At 42.0% G+C, this 14,587-nt stretch overlaps 1 protein-coding gene across 1 annotated transcript in view; it reads left to right on the top strand.

Moving 5' to 3' along the window:
• Positions 1-14,587, top strand: part of CSMD1 (CUB and Sushi multiple domains 1) — a 1,609,724-nt gene that overhangs the window by 278,563 nt on the left and 1,316,574 nt on the right. The gene's annotated exons all lie outside the window — the stretch shown is intronic.

The raw sequence follows: 14,587 nt of genomic DNA, 5'->3' as shown, positions 1-14,587 counted from the left end.
ATATAACAAATATTATAAGGTTGCACACATAGAAATTACTTGGCAAACAGTTTAAGCAATGCAACTGGTAAAGTCTTTGCAAAATGTTAGTTGAAGCATATATCACAACTTGAGTTCCTCTTTTAAATCCTGATCACCACAAGTTTTACTTCAATTAAAAATAAAGAAGGATTCATCCTGTCACTTCACATTTCCATTTCACATAAATAGTTATTTTTGTTAATGTTCACTTTCCATCGCTTGGCTTCGCCCTGCCTTCTGGGGGCTGCTGTTAAAGCCTGAGAAGGTGGGTGAGTTGGAGGCTTGAGGTGGAGTGTGAACAGGGAGCGGCCAGGATGTTAACGTGAGAAGGGCTTCTGTGCCACTTTAATGACAAAGAAGAGAGTTGCAGGAAGACGGAAATTAAGTTCATAAAAAGTAATTATTTGTCTATATTTAAGGAAATCAAAACCGAATCCTAGTTAGACAGTCTTTAGCGTTAATACAAAAGCACCTGTATGTCTCCTCTGATAGGCAGACTCCATGAAGTTGTTCATATTGGAAGAGATGGGGTTGTGTCTTTGTGTCAAGTGTTTGATTAGCCTCCCTGTCAAGCAGTGATTCGTTACTTGTTGTCCTCAAGAGAGAGGTCCCATTTGGCCAACCATAGTCTGTCTTCCAAAGTTGTCTGCCTATGTACACAGAAGGGGCCCAATAAATAACCTTCTTCCCTATTTAAGTTATGAATAAACTGAGAAATAAGTTAAAGATGTAAGGCTGATGAGAACCCACAAACACAAAGCTGCCTTATTACACGTGAGCTGCTGTTGAATAATTTAGTGGATGTCTGTTTACAGGCAGTTGAAATTCCTAAAACAAAACTCTGGCATTAGACCAACGTTCTTTTTCTGTCTCCCGCACTGACCTCCCCCTGTGCCTTTGCATCCACAAATTGTGCCCTACAAGAGCCCAGAAGGCTGCCGTCTGAGGGTGGAAGAGAGAGGAAGGAGCCATGGTCCAAATTTCTACTCCCCGTTCCAAACTCAGCAAACCAAGAATTTCCTGTCACTCTGCTGGCCCAGTGCATGTGAGGTGAGGGGAAGAAAAGAGAGACTGGGATTATTACAGTAATGGGGTCACCTCCACACGGAAGGAAACAATATTCCAGAACCATCTGATCGTTGCCGTATATGTCTGTACTCATGTGAGATTTCCCTGAGCTTCTTTCTGAACTGCATTCTTGAGAATGATTTTAGATATTTTGGAAATCCTAGATCCAGACCGGGCCAGAAGAATAGTTTATAGATGAGAAAATGGGTAATTCAATAGACAAATAGCAAATGCACCCAGTAAATGTGTCAGATTGGCCCCAGTTTGCCCAGACAGAGAGGCTAGTTACTGGATCTGGAAGTGGTTTCTGAACTGGGATGATTGTGTCAAAGGATGTCTTGGACCTACCTTGGTACTTGTGCTAATCATCATTATGATTAAATGATCATGACTGTCATGCAATGAGCCCAGGTCAATACAAAAACATCCTCGACAACATGCTTTGGAGAAAAGTGGCCGCTGAGATATTTTGCATGGATAACAATATGAAAAGTGTTAGCCTTCTTCAGGGTCCTAAAGCACGACACTTGGTAAAGTCTAGTTATTTGCCAATGCCTCCATGCAAATCGAAAATGATATTTAGCACGCTTCGGGTGGTAAGGCAATGTGTTTGAAAATAGAATTTCCCCCGATGTTTCCTTTTTTGCCACTTGTGTTCTGATTATTATCAGCCTGGGGCAACTTAACTACCCAAGTATCACGTTGAGATCAGGAACGCCTGCAGTCGACTCGACAATGCCGACTTGTTGCCTAGGACTGTTTTAAAATTTGTCATAGATCACACACACACACACACACACACACACACACACACACACACACACACACGCAGTTCCTATTTTGAAATAAATAGAAGCAGTCATGATCATGGGATTCTAAAGTCTATTTTAGAAACTCTGTTACCTGTAAGTCTGTCCTTCATTTAAAACTCAGCGTTTAGAACTTGCCTGGAGAAGAAAATAACATTATCTGCATCCATACAGTGACAGACAAGTTACTATTGTGAATGAAACCACGAGAATAAAGTTTTCAGTTGTTGGAAAAAGACTATATTTCAGGTGTTTCTGCTGCTGTTATGAAAAATAATCAGCTAGCTTCTTAATAGTCTACCTCAAGTGGAACTTTATTTACTTGTGCATTGGTGATTGTCACCTCTCATTCAGTTACTTCATGCTTGGTGGACCAAATTATTCCTTTACCCCTGCCAGATTTTTGCAGATAAGAAAAGTCATTTACTTCAACTCTAAAACTGTCAGCTGTTGTCACCATTAGGTAGTCTACTATGGCAAGTTTTACAAAATGACCTGAATTTGCGGTGAGGAAGCAGACAAAGAACTCTATGTCTTATTAACAAGTGCTCTGGACACTTGTTAGTGCAATGTGTACTGCCCTGCCAGCTAATCAAGCTGAGTCCATTCTTAGCCCATTGGGCACACTTCATTCTTTCCTGTAAGGTCAGGGAATGGGCCGTGTTTGTCCCACTCAATGGTGTTCCTCACTGCCCCCAAAGCAGAGAGAAACAGACCTTTACTGATGTTAGAAAGTTAGAGTAACATGAAGTGTCAAACTGTGTTTCACAGTTATGTCTGGTCTCCAAATATCAATGAGATCGGACTTATTTTCCTGTATCGTGTCTCCCAATGCGCTCCTTAGATTTTTATGATTTTTTTGAAGACTCCTATTAATGAAAGCTCTTAATTCTTTATTATTGGGAATATAATTTATCAATTTCTTCCCTGCCTCTCCTGACCTCCTATGTTCTTACTTTAATTGAAATACGATGTCAAAAAGAAAAAAAATGACCATTCAAATTCTTTCAACTCAGACATGGTTCTTGTATCTCGGAGGAAACTTGACATTTAGAGATTTTCTATTTCAATCTCTTCTCTGTACTTAGGGGACTAGACCCAGAGAATTGAGTTAAATTCTTCACCCTCAGTTCTCTAAACAGTGCTGAGACTGTCAGCATAACCTAATGTTTCTAACTCGCAGATTGGGGGGATTTCTCAGACAGGGTCCTTTTCATGTCAAACATCTGTTTATTTCGTCCAGTGAATCAAATTACCCCCCCATAAGCATATATCTTGTCCATTATATAAACACACATATAGGACTAGATATGTGTGTTTAACTCCAAAACAAGTGCTTGAATGAGAGTGTCATGTTGAGATAATGAGGACAGAATGTCATTATCTGAATGGGAGAGCGAGGTTTTCTCAGATGTGTGAGCATTGGACGAGGCTGTTAGTCATGTGGATGGCACTTCACAGCTGGGGGTGAGGGCCTGCCGAGGACCATGGCTTCAGTCGGCGCCGTGGGCGTGTGGAGGGTGACTCAGGAGAGAAGCCACTGACCTCGCCTCGGTCGCCTCTGATCCACTTGTGTTTGTTCCATTTTTACTTTCCACCAGTGAATACGACCAAGCTGCATGGGGAGAAGCTGGAGTGGGTGAGAGCTCAGTGCTCAGAGATGCCGTCCAGCCATGAGGCAGCCATTCTCCACGGGCTTATCCATGTCAAAAATCCAAGGCACCATAGAGAGTGGCTTTACCCACTTTTTTTTTTCTGAAAATGCCAACTATTTCACTTTGTTGTTGTTATTTTTTATTGAAATGTGATTAACTATAACATTATACTAGTTTCGGGTGTATAGCACGCTGATTTTATGTAGGTACTGTATATATTTTGAAACGATCACCATCATGAGTCTAGTTATCATCCATCACCACAATTAGTACACATTGTTTTGCGTGTGATGGAAACTTTTAAGATCTATTTTCTTAGCAAATTTAAAATATGTGGTACAGTATCATTAATTATAGTCACCATGCTGTACATTCCATCCTAGGACTTGTGTCTACCTTATAACTGGAAATTTATACCTTTTGATCCCCTTCACCCATTTCAGCAACTATTTACACGTAACTTTTAATAAACACTTTTTTTCCTTTATGACACTTCCTCTTTACGTTATGCCAGCTATATGACATTCATAAATTTGTATACATTTGATGTTATGTATACAAATGGAATTTTGTACATCAGTGTGATTTTTTTCCCCAGTTGAAAGCAAAGAACTCACTTGAGCTTCTGCTGCGGTGCCGCCATTCCTTGAGCTTCATGTTGTGGTTCCCTGAGATGTCTGCAACAGAGCGAGCAGTGTGGATTCACGTACAGCTTTGTACATGTACAGTTAACACTGTAAATGGCCAGATTCCCTTATCGCTAGGGCCAGATTCCTTCTTGTTAAAAATATGTATGTTGTGAGTATCATCTTCCAGTTCATTTGCAGTAGTTAAAGCAAGGCAAACTCAATTGCTATTTTCCTGCAAAACAGATCAACACCTCTGCTAATACTCTTTATCTAGACAATAAGCTCTTTTTCTCCCTGGTCTTATTTCTGATCTAAAACCCTGGAAGCTAAACTAGGGCAAGACAAAGAAGAATAGATTCCAGATAAAACTGAGTAACTGTTTTTAAATGTGGGGGAGGGCTTTTATGCTCTTGAATTCTAATTAGAAATCAGTGAAATAAAAATACACAGAAAGTGAACCACAGACTATATATTTTTCCAGCTCAAGGCCACAGATTTGAAAGAACGGCAATTTCTTTTTGCCAAGGTGATTTGTACAACAAGCTCTGACCTTCTGTGGACTTCCAATATCATTCATGATTTCTTCAGAAACATCACAAAATCACGATAAAATAAAGGCCAGGGACCAGGGCTTTCATTTCTTGCCCACAGCACAGGGGACAGTGAAAAGTCGAAAGGCAGTAAAAATGGATGTAGACACGTAGGTCAAGACCAGAGCCAGTAGCAAATCCATCGCCAGGCCTTTATTTCCATGGACGTTACCCTGGCTGTTTAGTCAGTGTCTTCTGTCTTCTTTATGCATGTTCACACCTAACGTTGGCTCACTGGAGACATGAAACATTCTGCCATCAATGACGTCCTCCCCAGTCTCCTGTCTAAGACAGCTGGGAACTGTGTACCAAGAGCACCCTGGAGTTGTGCAGTGTGCAACCTGTGTGCAGTTTGTAGCCATGGGAACTACCTTCTCTCTTTCCAGCTTCTAACTCTAGTCAATGTGCTTTATCTCTAGTCACTATAACAGCTTTGCCAAACAGGTATCCTCCTCAGGTCCCATCTGTGGAAACCGAGGCTGACATTGACCAGGTAACTTGTTCAATCCCCAATGCTCCATGCTGGAAATGAAGCTCATTTTTGTTGGGTTTGACTGAAAAAGCAGAAAGCCCAGTGGTTTTTTTGCCCCTACACTATGCACAACATTCTTCCAATTTGCCTCTTGAGAATGAGTAGACATTAAATGCCTTTATTACCATTAATGCCACCATTTCTCAGGTGGTAAAAACATCACAGGACTGGAATCAACTAGCGTCCTGTCCCCTGGGTGCAACAGGTAAGGCACACCACTGACATCACAGCCGTGTGGTTCCAGGTCTGACTCATGGTTCCCTGCCTTCCCTGAGCTATGACCACCTTCTAGAAGAAAAAGACAGAGATGGCAAGGGACAAAGGAGGATTGCATACAAGAGAACTTTGTTTTGAATAAAGCAAGGATATTTAAATTAGTCTAAGGAGCTGTTGGCAATCAGTCTGCTAAATATCAGGACTGGGATTCCAGGGCCCATTTTCTTGGAATTAGAATGGCAGCACTGCTTTGGGGATGTTCTACATAGCCCCTGGCACTGCCGTGTGATTGCAGCTCCTTCCTGACAGCTACTTTGCGATTTCGCACGTTTCCCACAGGTGTGCATACACAGATTTAATCTATACCACCATCATCACCATCTCCCACACATACGCCCTAGCTCACCTGCATGCGTCAGTAATTTTTTAAATAATTGTTGTATTTTTCAATCACAGTTGACACACGCTATTCTATTAGTTCTGAGTGTACAACATAGTGATTAGACATTAATTAATTTACAAAGTGATCACCACACCCTGATATGACGTCTAGTACCCATCTGATACCATACATAGTTATTATAATATTTTTGACTGTATTCCGTATGCTGTGCTTTACATCCCCATGACTGATTGTAACTACCAGTTTGTACTTCTTAATCTCTTCCCCTTTTTCACCCAGCCCCTCTCCCAGCTGGCAACTATCAAAATATTCTCTGTATCTATGAGTTTGCTTTTGTTTTGTTTTTGAGATTCCACCTGTAAGTGAAATCAAAGGGTGTTTGTCTTTCTCTGCCCGACATACTCCACTAACACTATACCAGCTGGGTCCATCCACGTTGCTGCAGATGGCAAGATTTCATTCTTTCTATGGCCGAGTAATATTCCATTGATTAAATATGGTGTGTGGAACATGATTTTAAGAATGAGGATGAGCATAAGGCAGGTTGTATCCTCGCTTTTAGAAGGTGTACACATCACAACCTGCAGAAACAGGTAAACCATATGTAAATAAATAAGCAAGGTATTTTCACAAAATGATAAATGCTACAAGGAAATACTGCAGGGAGCAGTACAGAGTGCTGGTGGAGGGCTTGCTGACCGGCAGGTGAGGGTCTGGGCAGACAGCCTGCCCTGCAGCTGCGTGAGGAGATGTTGGGTACGGGGAGATCTGGAGAAGAGCATTCAGGCAGGTGGATACCCCGAGCTGGGCTAAGCATGGTGTGTTCCAGGGAAGAAGAGAAGTTAAGTAGACCAAACCTGCCTGTGGTTATGATAACAAACCTTTGTGGGCTGAAGAAAGATGGTTTATATCTACACGGTCCAGTGCAAACCCCATTTTCCTTTTATAAGCAATGGAAGCTACATGTTCCTGGTTCATTTCCAGGGGGAGGTCTTCCTGCACGACCTCGCTTGTGAACAGTGGGGTCGCCAGGGAGGAACCGTTGCTCCTCAGCCCCTCTCAGGCTTGTGTGCCTCCAGGTTTTCTGGTTTTCTTCTGGGCTCCTGTGGTGAGTGATCTCCCATGAGTGTCTGGGATGAACATGAACTGAGCACCCGAAGGCTGTCAGTTACCACAGCAAATACTCAGCGGCTGCTGGTGTGCTGTGAAATAGAATGCTTTTCAAACTTCCTCCGGGTCGTGCTGTTCCTAGGAAACGCCTGAAGACTTTAATTTTCAAACACCTTAATCACAGCCCTAGGGAGGGCATTTTAAGTCGTGATCCCTGTGCAATTAATCATTTTCCAAATGATGCAGACCCTGAAACAATCTATGAAACTGCAGAAGACAATGCAGAGCAGAGTTTAATGCATATTTGATGTGTTTACTGCTTCAGAAAGTACTTATGTGGTCACAGAAATTCCCACTTCCATCAAGGAAATTGGAGGACTCCTGATGTTTAAAATTCTGGATCCAGTTCAAAGTAGGTCATACTCCTTAGTCATTAAAGAAAATGATCAATTCATGTGAAGATCACAGTGGAGACTTTTGTTTGACTAGAGTTCCTACATCGTTACACCCAAAAGAGTAGTCAACTTCCACAAAACATGTCAACGCCGGAGAAACTTTAGGGATCAAAAATCTGGTTGTAAAGAAGTAAAGTTTCATTTGCATAGAAATTGACATAAGATATGAAAAATGTAAATTGTTGTTTTCACAGAATGGATACAGGGAATGAATGGAGAGGCCACTGAGTGTAATAAACACTTGGACTTTTTTCCAGAATTGTGTTGTTTTCAAAATAAACCAACGTGGTAAAGTAGGTTTGTTGCAAACAGGACATAAACTTGTTTTTGTTTTTTTGTTTTGTTTTGTGTTGTTTTACATCTATCTCCATTGAGAGGTGCAGTTGTGATGATAATACAGCTTCTGTTCACACTCTAAACTGATACACAAATCTGTTTACTCATTTAAAAGATATCTTGCCAGATAGTTGGAAGACAACTCTGTGTTCCCCAAGTCTGCTGATGTCCAGATTATTCCTCTGCAATCCATCCATCAGTCATCATGTGATGCGTTTCCTTGGTGGCAGAAGTCGGCACAGAGTTCCCCTCCCTTGTATGCTTTCTTTACATACTGAACACTACAGACCATGCCTCTCTAGGGTCACTGAACCAAATCACATGTCAAAATATCCCAGAGAGCACAAGATTTGTTCTCAGAGAGGTGTGTTATATAGCAAAAGCACTGCCAATCACAAACCTTCAGCCGAATGAATGAATATTATAACAGCTAGCAAAACAAAGCTAAACAGCTTCCGACCTCAAAGGCTGTGCAAGAATTAAACCAGAGAGTGTGCACCAAGCACATGAGTTTTCAAATGTTATATCCTCCTCTACTGCTCTCCAAGAATGGGTCCTCAGGTCATTAGGTCCTTGGGTTGTCAGGTCACCGTCTCATCAGGTCATCAGGTCATCAGGTTATTAGGTCATAAGGTTGTGCAGCCATTGGGTCATCAGGTAATCATGTCATCAGGTCGGCAGGTCATTGGGTCATCAGGATGGAGGGAGACAATTTTAACAACTGGTGGACTAAGGAAGGCATTTATTTATATTTATGCTTATCTATCACGTGCTGTCAATGAATCGGCATCAATCCTAGATGATGAATTAGGTCAGCAAACACTCTCCTGTAGGAAACAAAGGTAGTTGCTACATGGCAGGACGCTTTAGACAGTGCGAGCCTGGTACAGACATAGACCCCTGCGGTGAACACTCAGAGCACAGAGCTGCTTCTATCTCAGAAATGACCAAGGCGGAGTGCCATTTTCTGAGTCAACTGTTTCCAGGACTGACTTTTAGAGCAGGGGATCGTTATGGAGCTCCATGATCTGGCCTTCTCCAAAATGTGTTTCACAGCCGCGTGAAGCCCACCCCTGTGCAACTTGCTCCTCACCAGGGCTCAGGGGACATGCCAGTGGTCTCCGTGCTGAGTGAGGCAAGGGGGTCTCCTGAACTCTCAGGATAAAGACCGGCACCAATAAACCACAAAGCCAGGTGTGTCCTAGATCTGCTCTTCCTGTCTCCTGTCCATTCTGTAGGATGGGCAGATAAATCTCGACACAGATGGCTCACATATTTATTATACATCAGTTACTGCAACAACATTTAAAAAGTGTAAAGTACAGATCAGAAAAATGTTCAGTAGGGTGATAGCAGTAATTGTCTTTGGTATCGGATTGTGAGTGATTTTTATATTTTTAAATGATACATTATACCTTTTGTTTCCTTCAGTGGGCACTGGTTAGTTATAAAGAAGGGCTGAAGTTAGAGTTCTTAAACATCTGACTCCATCTCTGTTTCACTGTCGGTGTAAGCTAGGGGTGACGAGTGGGCTTGGATAAGTTCTGGCCGTGTAGGATGGATTGTGCTTCTCACAGTGCTCGTCGCTGGTGACACTGCTGTGATTTGGGGGAACGAATGCCAGTGTCTGGTGTCAGAAGATCCTACTTCACTCTGGAAAACTCTGGACCACTCACTTCACTTCCATCTGCATTTCCGTAGGTAGAGAACCCCATTAGGGAAGTGCCGTCATAGCCAACTAAGATTAAGTGTGAAAACGTATTTGGGAAACAGCGTTTCATTCCAAAATATAAGACAGAATTGAATTGACTGCTGGAAGACTTGTGAATCTGAAGCTGTGAATTGGGTGGAAATCTATACTAAATTGAGTCTGTATGAGTCCCCTATACCTAACATTTTGTTGATTACTTCCAATATAAACCAAGTATTTCATAAGGTATATTTAAGAGCTAGATGATTTGGATGTTGATTTCTTTTGTTCCCCCAGCTTCACTGAGGTATAATTGATATATAATATTGGACACCAATTTTTAAAATTATGGCATGTATTCAAATTTTGAGATAGTGGTTTGTTTGAATTACATCAAGTAAAAATGTATCTATGTGTACAAGTTTCTGTGTGTTTCTGTGTGATATGTATTTATGGTTTACATGCAATTTATGTGTACACACACATATGTATGTCCTTTGGCGTTTGATTGTAAGGTAACTCCCTGCCTCAGTACTTGAGGAAAGAAGACCGTTAGACATTTTCTTCAGTAAAAACTGAGTTTTCAATCTTGTAAAAAACAACACAATTTTCACTGAAAGATTAAAATTATGAGTGAAACACTGCAGATTATTTCATTGCCCTTAGGAAATATAACTTACAAATGTACTTACAACAGATTCCTGTTGAGCACTGTGCTAATGTATGATTATAATTACAGTATTTAAAACTTTGTTCATTAAAACTTGTTTTCCAGTTGAAATAATCTGCTTATTTGAAGCTGAGTGTAAGACCAACATTGCAATCAGACATAGATGTAGCCATTTAAAAAGAAAACATTTGTAAAATATTTGAGAGTTCTCTACAGCGGGCAAGTGTCCACTAGAATATAAGAACCGAGTGGAAAACTCATATAAGGAAGACAGGCTGAAAACTTTGCTGGGACGTTTGACCAAAAACCCCAACCTTGGTTTTTTCTGGAGGTGGGTCCCATGTATGAAAATGCATGAAAAACCTGACAGTGTATACGGATATCATGTACAGTCTACATACATTCATCCCTGGCTTTATTTTTCTCAACGGAAATATTTGTTTCCGTTGAAATTGTTGCTTCAGGCATACGTTCGCATGATACCTGGATTACGTTCTCACGCTGAGGAAGGATGTAAACTGTCCATTGTTTGCATTCATTAATTATATTCACCGTACGGCCTTGGACTTCCATTGAGAGAATAATTTTAACTGAATTTTAAATGGCAACCGCCATTATTTTTGTGACATTATTATTTTGTGACTGGGAAGCCTGAGCCTTCCGTGGGCGCTGATGATGGGGGCTCAGCAGCGTTGAAGAAATTGTTCCTGACGTGTGTCCTTCACTTCAGTGTTGGTACAGGTTTTAAGTTAACAGAACTTACTCCGGGGACTACAGTCAATACCCTGCAAGGCTATTGCTTAGATGAATGATTATTTTTATGTGGCTTTTTTTTTTTAAGTCAATGCCCAGGTACTGTCATGGGTCAGGAGACACTGACTAAATTGCCAGCAAATTCATATTTTCTTAGTGGGACCAAAAGTTATTTGGAGTGAACAACAGTTGAAAGGTGGGGTTGTTGCTTCTACAAAGAAAGACCAAAGAAATCAGTTTTTGTTTTCTCTAGAGCAAAATGCCATTTCCTTACACCTCCAGGAAAGGTGCAAGCAGAGCTGTGCCCCAGCCCAGGGGAAAAGGTGACGGTTGGGGCTGCTAAATCATTTCCACTTTATGATGCATGTGTCTCTTTCCAGTTCTAGAAATCTCCAGCTGCCTAGGATCATTGCTTTTCTATTGTGTTGCCTTTTCCTTACTGGTTTGTGAGGTTTCTTCATTATATTACAAATATGTCCTCTGATGAATGTATGTATTGCAAATGCATCCTATTTTTTGGCATTCCTTTTCACTCTTTCCTTTTATCACTGTCACTTGTGTGTTGTATTTAAGAAATCTGCTTAACACACAGTTATAAATTCTTTCCATGTTGTTTCCATCTGGAAGAGTTATGGTTTCACATTTTACATTTAGGTCTGCAATTCATCTGGAATTGATGTCTGTACATATTGGAAAGCAGAGATCAAGATTTACTTTTCCCATTTGGATATTTAATTATCCTGAACCATCTATGGAAAAGACCATTCTTTTGCTCAGAACCATGCTTGTCATCAATCTAGTGTCCATATCTCTGTGGGAGTGTTTGGGGGCTTTCTTTTCTCCTCCATTGGCTCTTTATGTTTGCACCAACTAAATGCTGTCTGAATTACTGTAGCTTTTTAATAGGGTGTGATATGAAGGAGCGTACAACCTCCGGTTTTGTTCTTCAAGATTGTCTTGCTATGTCGGGGCCAGGCCACTACAGCAGAACCTAGCTCAGAAGCAGGTACTTTGAAAGTCCCTCACTTGATTGCAATGTGCGGCCAAGCTTGAGGGTCACGTGTCTAAGCTTTTGAGCAGTTCCCAAAGTTTCCAACAGTCTCTCTGCTGGTCAAATGTGACTTGTGCAAAACGCTCTGTACTAAATGGTATGCAAACAGCCTAAATGTCATTCCTTGGGGAATGTCTTACTATCTGATAATCCCATTCACCGTGATGTGTCTATAACAGGAACTACTTTCCAGCTGACATTTTTTTCTTTTTTTCCTGGTGAGTTTATTTATTTATTTTTCCTCCAAGTGATAATCACTTGGAGTCTTCACTTTTTGATTTAAAGTGAAGCTAGATAAACCAGATAAACTATTTTTTTAAGGCCTTTCAAAACCCCACAGCTTTAATATCTACTTGTTACAGTGTTATTGTTAGATTTAAATTTAGTGGAAAAATGGGCTTCTTATTAGTCCTTTGGCTTTAAACTCATAAATCCCTTTCATTAAATCTTTTGTATTAAGATTTAGCAAACTCCCACAGCATTTGATAATATTGCTATGAACGATTTGAGCTCACTGAGAGCAACTGTTGTGAAATATTTTTAAGTGTAAAATATAGTTGAAAATAATGTTCTGTTTGTAGTTCAATAGCGAAAGCTGGGATTATGCTTGTATTCAAGTACTTACTCTATATGCGGTACTCTGAGGGTGTCTAGGTCCCTCCAAGACGTCCTTACTGTCCTCACTACCAAAGCACTTAAACTCGTTTAAATCTATTGGTGGGAAATGGGCAGATTAAGAAAGAACAGAACAGTTTCCAGGGGCTGCTGAATAGCTAACCTCAGACATATTAAGTGTTGGAAGGATCTGGTAGGAGTTCCTTTGTCCCCTCCCATGTGGAGTATCTATAGTTAACATGATTAGCGTGCATTCATTAGGGCAGTGCAGAAAACCCACCTTGCTTCAGCAGTCTGGTAGGTCCAGGTACCGCCCTGGCAGGCACACTCGGAGGTAACAGAACAGAACACATTTAAGCAAAGCAGGGACCAGATTAGCCTGTGCCGAACGGCTGATGTACAAGAAGTAGTACCTGGGAAGAGGCGGGGGGAGAAACAGGAAAGGAGGGAGCCTGGAAGCCAAAGGGTGGATGAAGAATGAGGAGAGGCAGAGACAGATGGCTGAGGTTGGGAAGGAAGGGGTGCAGGGTGTGTCTCATGGGAGAGGTACAATTTGTGGGTTCAGTGTGTGACTGTTACTAATTTCTGAGACTCTGCCCATTCAGAGGAAGGTCCTTGAAGGAACCCTGGGGCCCTGTTCCTTGGAACTGCTCTTGCAATCTGAGAATAGTCAGAAAAGCCCGATGTTATTGTCAATACCCCAGAATCCCAAGGAACAAGGCAACCTGGAACCAGCTATTGCGACTCCCCAGCTCACCCCTGTCCTAACCTGCCCAGTGGCTAAGGTGGCCTCATGGTGTTCAACTGCCTCTCCTGTCTTTCCCCATTATCCTGTTGTGTGGGTTTTACACCTGATTCCCCTGTGGGGGGGGGAGTCTTCCCTACACCAACCAACAACCAATGTTCAGGATTCTTCACTTCAATTCTGGCACCATCTTCATGGAGACAGTGTGACGTTGCACAGGTAAAGGGCTCAGTCCCACCAAACTGCCCTCCACTTCACATGGAGATCGCAAGCCCACGTTGTGAGCTGTGTTTCTGACCAGGAGGTTAGCCTTCAGAGGCTCCTGGGACTGCCCCCCGCCTTGGGTAACATCGATTTGATACAATGGCTCACAGAACTCAGGGAACCCATTCAGTCACTAGATTACTGGTTCATGACAAGGGATGTCAAAGGACATGAATTCACAGCCAGATGAAGAGAGACGTAGTGCGAGACGTGGGGACAGGGAGCCCGTCGCGCAGGAACTTCAGCTGCTCACCAACCTGGAAGCTCTCAGGACCTGTGCTTGGGGGGTTGATGGGGGCGTTTTTATTACAGAGGCTCAATGAGTAAGTGACTGATTGGTGACTAATTCAACCTCACCCCGCTCGCCCCTGCCCAGAGGCCGGGGTGGGGCTGGAAGTCCCAACCCTGTACTGACACTATCAGCTCCACGGACAACCAACACCCATCCTCAGGTGAGGTCCCAGTCCCCTAATTCATGTAACAGAAGACACTTGGGTTGCTTTCATCCTTTAGGGAATTCTAAGGGTTTGAGGAGCTCTGTGCCAAAGAGGATAAGACCAAATACATATTTCTTTATAAATCATAATATCACACATATTCTGTTGAACACGAGAGCAATCCTCATTCTGCCTGTCTTCCGGAAGTCAGAATAAGAGGGTGAGCAGAGTGTGGGATGTCCTGCCAACATGCACAGGGAAGCTAAAACATGTCTAGTCCATCCCTGACTCGGCCTTTTCTTTCATGGCACCCGTCACGTGGACATGTATCTCCCTTGGTCATACAGTAAGTTCCACCCAGGTGGACAGGTTAGACCTTCACCAAGGACTGGTCCCTTATTTTCCTGGGCTGCTCCGTCAGTTTTGCATAATTTAATTTTTCTTGTTTTACATCTTTTATTTTAAACTGGATAAGATTCCTGTGGTCTTGTTTTATTCTTAGGCTTTGTGGGATTTCAGTAAGCATAGGTGAAAAACG

Source organism: Rhinolophus ferrumequinum, chromosome 4 (assembly GCF_004115265.2).
Source record: "Rhinolophus ferrumequinum isolate MPI-CBG mRhiFer1 chromosome 4, mRhiFer1_v1.p, whole genome shotgun sequence".
NCBI classification, from domain to species: Eukaryota; Metazoa; Chordata; class Mammalia; order Chiroptera; family Rhinolophidae; genus Rhinolophus; species Rhinolophus ferrumequinum.
Note: the sequence above shows the minus strand (reverse complement) of the source record. Positions and strands in the feature narration are given on the sequence as shown.